The sequence below is a fragment of the Cebus imitator genome, unplaced genomic scaffold, assembly GCF_001604975.1.
Source record: "Cebus imitator isolate Cc_AM_T3 unplaced genomic scaffold, Cebus_imitator-1.0 Scaffold451, whole genome shotgun sequence".
NCBI lineage: Eukaryota > Metazoa > Chordata > Mammalia > Primates > Cebidae > Cebus > Cebus imitator.
In genome coordinates, this window is record NW_016107766.1 from 35,479 (window position 1) to 46,301 (window position 10,823).

At 42.2% G+C, this 10,823-nt stretch overlaps 1 long non-coding RNA gene across 1 annotated transcript; it reads right to left on the reverse strand.

Moving 5' to 3' along the window:
* Positions 1 to 126: 126 nt before the first annotated feature.
* On the reverse strand, positions 127 to 10,022 carry LOC108291380. Its single transcript, XR_001819874.2, has 3 exons — positions 9,961 to 10,022; positions 2,646 to 2,777; positions 127 to 1,824 (listed from the first exon to the last, which is right to left on the reverse strand). It is a non-coding gene; the product is annotated as an uncharacterized LOC108291380 (long non-coding RNA).
* Positions 10,023 to 10,823: the final 801 nt, after the last annotated feature.

The following is a 10,823-nucleotide window of genomic DNA, read 5'->3' on the forward strand; positions in this document are numbered from 1 at the left end:
AGTGTTTTATTTTTAGCTATCACTTTAATTATGAAAATTTCCAAGCATACACAAAAGTAGAGATAATCATACATCTGGCCTCCATGTAGCATCACTCAGCTATGTTTATTCTTGCCTTCCTTTTTTTTTTATTGGCAATACCATTTTATACGTGGTGCTGTGTACTTCACATAGACTCACAGAAAACATATAATCTCTAGTATCTAGATTCATGTTTCAGGCGGCACAAGCTGGCAGTATTAATTAGATGTCTGAGATCCTACAACCCAGCTGATGCCACCTGCGTATAAATCCTAAAGGAAGTCTCACAGGAGTCCACAAGAGAACATGATGGAGCGTATTCATCGCAGCATTATTTATGATATGAAGAAGTGAAGGTAAAACAGCACATGCACCCTGAGATCGGAATGAGGCACTGTGGGATATGTACACAATGGAATAAGCACTGAAAAAAAAGTGGGCTCTGTATATGCTCCCAGCACGGAGTAAGACAAGCATATGAAAAAGGCCTATCACAATTTCTTCTAAGTAAGTTAACACATAGTCACAGGAAAAAAGAATACTGCATGCTTTACAAGAATACATTCAAATTTAAGGTTACATATCAAATGCATTAGAGTGGTTGCCTCAGAGAGGAAGGGAAGTGGAAATAGGACATGAAGATTAACAAAATAAAGAAACAAAGCAAAAGTGATGCCTCTCACAGATAGGTGATGGTCACGAGGCAGGAGCTGAGATATACATGAGGAGTCTTCTGTTGGAGGGCCCAACCCCAAAAGAGGAAAAGAAAATGGTGCTGTCTTTAAGGTGGTCTTTTTCAGGGCTGGCATTCAGCTGCTATGCACTGGTACCCCAAATTGGTTGTCCTTGGTGGACCCCCATTCTAAGTGGTCAATCCTAGCCTTGCTAGATGTTAGTTGGAAAATGACTGTGCCTCTTCTTGTTTCATAAATATGTGCTCCTCTTCTGTTCCCCGAAACATTTATCTTTCATCCACCATCAATTATTGTTAGTTCAACTTAATTTTCTCTTTTAGGCTATGAATCTCCTCACATGTTAAGCAAACGAAATTTCGGCCCTGGATTATCAGGTTCCATTTACGGATGAATGTTACGCTGCGGAGTCACCTGCTCACGTCATTTTAACGCATCTGATTTTTTCTTTTACTTATAGATATTCCTCATTTTTTGGTCTGCTGATAACAGCTTTCTTAGTTTCAATTTTATCGTTTATTTTAAGTCATTTATCTCTCATTTAGGATATCTGGGGTGGGAGACGGGGAGGGTGAGGGGATACATCTGCCCTCTTGCTCAGTTGTACCTGAGCAAGTTTCAGTTCAGAGGCTGAATTTAATTAAGCACAAAAGGAAAGTCATAGGACTCTCAGGCAGAACACAGGCAACAAACAGGGAAAATGTGAGGCATCCTGCAAACCTGCTGAGGCGGGGCTGAGAGAACCACAGAATGCTGGAGAGGAGGAGCCGGGCGCAGCTGAAGATGCTGAGCTGGGCATTGACCAGGATGCAGAAACCCCCGCCAGGGTCTTCCCAATGGCAGAAGTCAGGGCAGCGAAAGTAGATGTAAGAGGGCTCAGTGCAGGGGTGAGAGGTCACCACCAGGGAGATTGGGGGTTGAACATTCTCTCCAACAGGCTTGGCACTGGCCTTTCCTCATGGGAAGGTGGGGCCTGATGCTTAGGGTGGCTCCCAATAGCTAGACGGGGAAAGAACTGGGATTCATCCTGGATCCATGCTGTGGCTCACACACCCAAGGGTCCTGACGCAGGGCTGGGCTAGGACAATCAGAAACCTCCATCGCTGCTGTCCTGAGATGGGATGAGAGGAGGAAAGTCAGGAACGGAAGTGATGCTCTCCCCGACCCTCTTTTCTGCCCCTTTGTCTCTCCCTGTTCCTGTTACCTGTTCTTCCTCTTTCCCGCCTTTCTCCCTGTCACCTGCTTCCTGCTCTGCCCCTTTTTGTCTCCTAAACTCAGTCACTCTCAGCTTTGCCCTTCTGGCCTTGTTCCTCTCAGGACAAAGACGGAGGCAGAGCCCTGGGATGGGACTCCTGGAAAGTCTCTCTTTTTCTAAGGTTTGTTTCTGCAGGAAGGCAGAGATTGTAAGGAAACACGTATTTATTATTTGCTTGTTTTGTTTCATTTTGTTTTTGAGACAGATTCTCACTCTGTCACCCAGGCTGAAATGCAGTGGAGTGAAGTGGCCTCCCAGGTTTAAGCAGTTCTCCTGCCTCAGCACTCCAAGTAGCTGGGACCACAGGTGCACACCACCACACCCAGCTAATATTTTGTAATTTTAGTTTCATTTATGCAAATACAAACATTTGTATTATATTTGTATATTTTATATAAATTTGTATATTGTATTTGTATATCGTATATAAATGCAAACATTGTATTTATACATACATAGTTTGTATTTTAGTTTCACTGTGTTAGCCAGGGTGGTCGCAATCTCTTGATCACGTGATCCACCCACCTAGGCCTCCCAGGAAACACATATATAAATTGTTCTCAGCTGTCATTTTTCCTGCCTCTGTGATCTGGCTGCTTCTTCCTAGACATCTTTCTAGAAACAGAATCTGGATCCAGTTCCATTGCCCCCCCAGGCCAAAGCCAGGCCCCACTCACTGGTGGCACCTGCAGGTCAGGAGCACAAACAGAACTCACAGTATCAGCCCCTTGGCCAGGAGGAGTCCACACAGCACAAAGATCAGGAGTCTGGGGCCAGCTGAGCCAAGGCAGAGGGGAGCCCTTGATTTCCTGCAGCAGGGAAGGAGAAAAGAGGATGGACTTGGGCCAGGATGTCACCTGCTCCTGCAGTGTCCCTAAAGCAGGCTCCTTGTGGCTGGAGCTGTTTGTATAAGGGCCCACCCTGAATTGACTATGACAGGGGTGTGGAGCAGGGGTCGCAGAGGTCTCTGGGACTGAGAGGAGACCTGGTCAGAAGGAACCTCAAAGTCTTGAGTGGAGGAAAATGCTGGCCAGGGGAAGAACAAGGGATTGGAGTTTAGGGAAGAGGAGGGATAGAGCCGGGGGAGCGGGAACTCTCCCTAATCAGGTCAGGTAGGACAGGACCATCAGGAGTCTCTTAGGAATCAGAGCCAAGTGCATCGTCAAGACCAGCCAGATATCACACCTGAAGGAATGAGGCCCAGAGACTGCACAGGACCTGACCAGACCCTTACAAGCAGTGACAGAGCACAGACCTAGACCTCCTGTCTGCTGATCCCAGGGATCCTCCCAGGTACCCACTCCTGGCCTAACTAGCTCTGGTTCTGGGACTTCCCTGTCCCAGCAAATCTGCTTTTCTCTTGTGGTCTTAGCAGCTTTCTATCTCAATATTAATATATGGTAAAGCCAGTGAGCTCTTTTTATCGTCACATTTTCATGGTTGACTTAGATAGTTATGTATCTTCTTTTTTTTGGGTATAATTTTAGAGTAAAATTTTAAAGTTCTTTGCAAATGTAAACAAGTTGTGTTTGGGATTACATTGAAAGGCTTTTTAATTTGGGGGAAATTGATGTCTCTACAATGTTACTGCCTCTTCCAAAGTCCTGTATTATTTCTATTTATTCAGATCACCTGTCATTTTTTAGCATTTTATACTTTTCTCCAAATAGGTCTTGCTTAAATTAATTCTTTCTAGAAACTTAATGATTTTGTCACTGTAATGAAAACTATCTTATTTTCCTAAATGATTATTCCTTATAGAGGTCTCCTTGTGACGTATATTCGTTGCTTTTGTAACTGGCAGCCTTGCTAAACTCTCTTGTGAAATCTAATAGTTTGCTGTTTCTCCTTCTTTTTCTGGGTAGATGATCCCGTCATCTGCCAGTCACGACAGTTTTTCCCTCTTCTTGTCTCATCTTCTTTCCTGTAACCTGCTTTCCTTTCCTTCAAGCATTGATCAGAACCTCTAATATTATAGAAGGCATTAATGGTAGCTGTGGAAATCCTTAATTTGACTTTATGCTTTCTCTACTAAATAATGTTTATTGTGATCATTGGTGTACAACCTTTACCAAGCTATCTGTTCTTATTTCTATTTTATAAGAGTTTTTTCATATGACATAATGTGCTGAAGGTTCCCAAATGCATTTTGTGCATCAGTTGACTTTTTTCCTGTAGTTAATGATTTAGTTTACTTATATTAATAAATGATGTAATCCAAGATCACTTACATTAGTAAGTAAACTAATCTAAGATTAGATTTTCTGAAGTTGAAGAATCCTTTCTGTTTTGTGATAAAACTCTACTCAATCATAATACAGTCTTCTTTTTGATACACTGTTGAATTCAGTTGGCTAATGATAATTTGTGAATTGACTCCATGTGCCTCAGAGAAATGGACCTATAATTTAGTTTTCTTGTATCCCCCTTAACTGGTTTTGAGACTTTGATGACACTAGCCCCTTCAAATGACCTGGGCCGTTTCTGCTTCTCTTCTATTTTCTGCAACATCTTGTATGAAATATCAGTCAAATGTTTCTTAAAAGATTGTGTTGCCTGTGAAACCATGTGAGCCTTGAATTTTCTGTGAGGATGATGCTTATCTAACATTTCAGTTTTCTTATTTATTAATCTACTGAAACCTGTTTCTTTTTGTGTTAGTCTTTGCAGTTCATGTTTTTAGAAATTTGTGCACTTCTAAGATTTAAAACAGCAAGATTTTGTTCAGAATGTTGGATACAACGAGTTCTAAATTTCTTTTCAATGAATCAGTATGTCAGTATGTTCAGTTCTTTGTCCTTCATTTTAAAGTTTAACTTCCTCGTGCTTTCAGTAAACAACCATTTTCACCAGTTCTAATCAGTAGTTTACATCTGTTCCCCTAATCCCCTGCTCCATCCTGACTCATCCAGGTCACCTGCTCCGTCCTGACTCATCTCAGTCACCTGCTTTGACCTGAGTCACCCCTGCTCACCTGCTCTGACCTGAGTCACCTTTAGTTACCTGTTCCATATCCAGTTTTCCCGCCACTCACTCACCCTGCCATTCTGGCTCATACCCCTGCTCTCGTTAAAATACCCAATCAGAATTACCTTAGACCGTGTGGCCTAACCCTGGCCAATTGGGGAACAAAGCAGCAGTAGGGGCTACCTGCATCAAGTATAAGAACCCCTTCACCTCCCTTGTCCAGGTGTGTGCTGGCCATTGCTCCATCTAGGAGATGCACCTTTCTATAGCAGTAAATTGCCTTGCTGACAGAATTTATATTTGAGTGCTACTTCTTTCATGGCACGTAAAATTTACATGTAACACTAATTTATTTATTTTAAAATCTCTATAGAATGAATGCATGGTTATATTCTTTTTTCTTCAATTTGTTATTATCATGTCCTTTTCTCTTCATTTGTCTTGACAACAATATGGCTATCTTTTTAAACTTTCAAAGAATGAATTATGACTTTCTTTGATCTTCATTTCCAACTATTTATTTCAGCTGTTACCATGATTCTTTCCCTCCTTTATGATTCTTTGGGCTTGCTCTGCCGCTCATGTTCCATCTTCTTAAGATGCTTCCTTAGCTCATTAATTGGAAAACTTTCATGTTTTCCAACAAATGTATTCAAAGCTACTAATTGCTCTCCAACATTAACTATGCCCCATACTTTTTGATATGTAGTGGTCATATATCAAAATATATTTTATTACATACTTAATAATTCACATATGAATATATTAATAATTAGTTTGAAAAGTACTATTTTATCTTTACTCCTCTTATGCATTCCTTTTTTTTTTTAATTTTTTTTTTTTATAAGATGGGTTTTCACCATATTGGTCAGGCTGATCTTGAGCTCCCGACCTCAGGTGATCCACCCGCCTTGGCCTCCAAAGTGCTTGGATTACAGGCGTGAGCCAACACTCCCAGCCCTCTTATGCATTCCTAATGTCATTGCGTTAGGTTTGGAGAATATATTCTGTGTCATATTGATTCTCTGAAATTTCTTCACACTTCTTTTATGTCTTCATACAAGGTGTCCTTTTGTAAATACACTCCATGTACTTTACAGAATGTATACTATCTGTTTTTAATTATGGAGAGGGTTATAAACATGTTTTAGTACTTATACACAGTTTATATAATATCTATTCATGAATACTGTATTTTATAAAACATATGTAATATGTTTATATAGTTTAGAACATTTTTCAATCTTAAACTACATGTTTACATATTTGAAACTATTTATTTAAAATTATAATTTATTACATATTTATCCTATATTCTTATACATCTGATTATATATATATATATATATATATAAAACATATTTATAAATATTATATGATGGCATAGTACCTGGAATTCATTAGTTATTTGGCTTAGAACTTAAACCCCCCTATTTGGTTTTTGTCTCATTGGTCTTTGTTCTTCTGAGAGGTATGTGAGCCTCCCACTACAATAGCTAATATTTACTTCTTGCATTTCTCATAGTGTTGCTTCATACATCTCATGGCCAAAATTTAGGCCCTCATATGTTTAGGATGGCTCTATTTTCACATTCAAGTGCATCTTTCATCAGTATATATTACATATCTTTGTCTATTTTATAGACAAATGTATAGACATAATATTTTGCCTTAAATTCTATTTTGTTCAATATTAAGAGTGCCAGAACAGTTTATTTTGTTTCCTAATAGTAAAATATATTTTTCTGACTTTTTCAACTTTTTAAGATCTTTTTGTAAGTGAATCTATCTCTTATAACATTGCAATTTTTAAAACTCAAACAGTGTCTCTGTCCTTATTTTGTGAGTTTAATCCACTTAAATTTATTAGAATTGCATTTATGTTAGGACTTAATTCTACCTTTTTATTTCCTATTTTCATTTATTGTGCTTAACTTTTTTTAAAATTTGTATCGAACTTTCCTTTGGCTAGAGTTTCATTTTGCTGGATGAAAGGATAGACATTCTCTTGATGTAAACTGAAGACTCACTCATATCTACATTGATTTAATACAGTTGCTACATTGAGCTTGTCTCTTGAGGCAAGTACCCAACCATCCTTTCATGGGCTTCTAGTGTGGGCTTCTTACCCCGTGTTGATATTGTCTAGTACAGGGGTCCCCAACCCCTGAGCCACAGACCGGTACCAGTTCCTGGCCTGTTAGGAATCAGGCCACACAGCAAGAGGTGTGTGGTGCACAAGTGAGAGAAATTTAATCTGTATTCACAGCATCTCCCCATCATGTGCATCACTGCCTGATCTCCACCTTCTATCAGAGCAGTGGTGGCATTAGATTCCACAGTAGCACAAACCCTATTGTGAACTGCACATACCAGGCATCTAGGTTGTATGCTCCTTATGAAAATCAAACACCTGATGATCTGTCATTGTCTCACATCACCCCAACATGAGACCGTCTAGTTGCAGGAATACAAGCTCAGGGCTCCCACAGATCCTACATTATGGTGAGTTGTATCATTACCTTATTATATACTGCAATGTAATAATAATAGAAATAAAGTACACAACAACAATAATGCGCTTGAATCATCCTGAAATCATCCCGCTGTCCTAGTCATAGAGAACTTGTCTTCCACGAAACCAGTCCCTGGTGCCAAAAAGCTTTGGGATCACTGGTCTAGAATGTTATTTTTCAATGATCGTGAATGTATTTTCTCTCGTTCTTCATTTTGCTCTTAGCTACCTTTTCTATGAATAAAAAAAGGTAAAAATAAACTTTGTCAAGACGCTGGGTACACCTCTTGCAGCATCTCCAGGGGTTATTTTTCATCCTAGCCGAGTCCTTCCTCCAGGACCGTTTTCAGTTGGGATCTTTGCATGTGGCTAACCTTTTGAGGCCTTGAGAATCCAGAAGTTTTATGATTTCACGATGGAGTGACAATTTGGCTGAATGCAAAACACTAGATACAAAGTTTTTCTCTACTAATTTAGAAATATTACTCAATTGTCTTCCTACCTATAGTGTTCCTCTTAAGAACTCAGAGAGAAATCTCATCTTTTTGCTTTGTAGGTGATTTGAAACCCTTCAGATGTTTTCTGTCTATTTTTCATGTTTTCTCCTTTTACATAATGGGTCTAGAGGTGTGTGTGTGTGGTGTGTGTGGTGAGTGTGTGTGTGTGTGTGTGTGTGTGTGTGTGTGTGTTTGCTGTTTTCCCCTATTTGGCAACATACGATCTTTTTCAGTGTGAGATCTTTTCGTCTTCTACAGTTTTAAAACCTTCCCTAGATTCTTTATTCAAATATTTCTTTCTTTCATCCTTTATCTCCCACGGGTTTTTGATACTCATCGGTTAATACATCTTCTTTTCTCATCACTTCTGCTAACTTCTCTTTGATGTTTAAATCTCCAAAGCTTTCCAGGACCTGCCATGAGAATTCCTCACTCTTCTTACAGCTCACTGGCCAGCCATCTTTTATCACACGTGCTGTGGTCAATAACACTTTTTAGAACTAGGTTTACCATTTGGCTTTTCTTTTCCAATGGATCTTCCTCATGATCCACATAGTTCATGTCTCCCCTCACCCCTTTAGCCAGATGATCATAGGTACTTAGAGTTCCCATGGGATGGGCAGTTCCCACAGTTCTGCTTCACAGGCTTCTATTGTTGGGTGTGTTGTCATTGTTTTAAGGCAGTGCTTCTACTAAGAAGCCTAGTTATTTGGCTCATGAACTCAGATTCCACAGGGCGTATTAGACACAGATCTGGTAATGGGGAAGAAAGGAAGGCTAAATCCTCTGCCCATTGAGAGTTAAAAGTGAGAGGAAAAAGCCCTATAGCAGGCAGTCCCCAACCTTTTTGGCACCTAGGACCTGTTTTGTAGAAGACAAATTTTCCACAGACCCGGGAATCAGGGGCTGGTTTCAGGATGATTGAAGCACATTATATTTACTAGGCACTTTATTTCTATTATTATTATTATGTTGTAATATGTAATGAAATAATTATACAACTCCCATCATGCAGAAGCTGTGGAATCCCGGAGCTTATTTTCCTGCAGCTGGATGGCCCCATCTGGGAGTGATGGGAGACAGTGACAGGTCATCAGTCATTCGATTCTCATAAGGAGCATGCAACCTAGAACCCTCATGTGCACAGTTCACAACTGTTGAAGACACTATGAGAATCTCATGCTGCCACTCATTTGACAGGAGGCAGAGCTCAGGCAGTGATGCAAACTATGAAAAAAGGCTATAAACAAGATGAGCTTCACTGGCTCACCACTCACCTCCTGCTCCGCGGCCCAGTTTCCAACAGGCTTGGGGACTCCTGCCCTAGAGCACAAGACCCTAGGGACCGCCATTAGCTGCCATGCTTGTCCTCTGGTTAGGGTTTCACCTTGAAACTCCCTAACAGAGAGTCTGTTAGTAATCTACCCACCTTGGAGTTTGCAGGAGGAGAGGGCTGGGGAGAAAACGCTCTGCCAATTGGTTGTCTGTTTTCATCAATCGTCCATGACTTTTGCTGTGCTTCATGGTCCCCTGGAGCGCCTGTGACCTAGTCTACGGCAGCCTGTTCCCACAGTGAGGGGAGGCCGTCATGGCCTCCAAACCCATGACCACAAGGATAGGAGCAGAATGTGAGAGTGCTCCTCTCACCTTTCTCTTGCTGACCTCTCCGGCCACCGTCTGCCCCAGGCTGTGTCACTCTCTTCACACTCACCCTTCAACACACAAACACAGCCTCCAGATTCCACAATTTCTGGGTTCCATTTTGTCTCTTGACAGAAATTCATGCTGAACTGTCTTTTTCATGGTTCCTCCACAATTAACAACCTGCATCCTCTTCCCCGTTCCTCTCTATCAAACTCTCAGTCCTGGCCCGGGGGCTCCATAGCTGAGCCCTATGGCCCAACTCACCAGAGAAGGATCCTTGGGTGCCCTGGACCTGATTCCAAGGTTCAGGAGCTACTCGGGCCCTCTGTTCCCAAGACCTCCCTCCCAGTGGCAAAATCCCTGACCTACCTGGTCTCAGAGCCATTGACGGAGGGATGGTCAGAGGTCCCCTCTGGAGAAGTGATCAGAACAAAGAAGGACACAAAGAAGACAGTGATTGGCCAGGGGACCAGAATAGAGAATGGGATAAGGTCCCCAAAGTGTGAAAGGAATGGGAGAGGGGCCAGAGGCAGCTCCTAAGGATCCCTCAGGCCGACGGTAGCTGAGACCTGAGATCTCTGCAACCAGTTAAAGTCAAGCCTGGCACTGTCCTCTCCATGGTGACAGGAGGCCAAGAGCAGGAGGGCTGGGACATGTGTGCAAGGTCTCCCATATGGACTCCCCTCTGGGGACACCCACCCATCATTATGAGAACATGGAGTTCTTCCTAATCACATCAGATGGTTCATGTTTCTCTACTTAGGCGACGGCGGACCCTGAAGGTAGCTTCCCACCAGCCCAGGGCCCGGGAGATCAGCCCCCAAAGTCAGGCCGCCCTGGTTTCCCCTTCCCTGAATCTGTGGCTCCCAAGCTACCTGATGACCCCTCTTATGTCCCCCCATGGGGGCTTCCAACCTATCTGTGCTTGTTGGGAGCCAGGTGAGGGTCCACACAGGAGATGTGGTTGGGGCTAAAAAGAAAAGACATCAGAGAGTGACTCTCCAGGGGTCCAGAAGAGAGTGGGGTCTACCCCATACATGAGAGGAGGTAGAGGGCCCAGAGCCAGACCCTCAGGATGCCTTAGGTCAGGAGTGGCCTGTGCCTAAGATCTCCGTGCCAGAGCTGTCAGTGTGTGTGTGAAAAGAAGAGTTGTGGGTGTGCCTGTGTAACACACAGGGAGACTCAGAGTGACAGAGAGACAGTGTCTCTGTCCAGAGACCTCTGGGGGCATC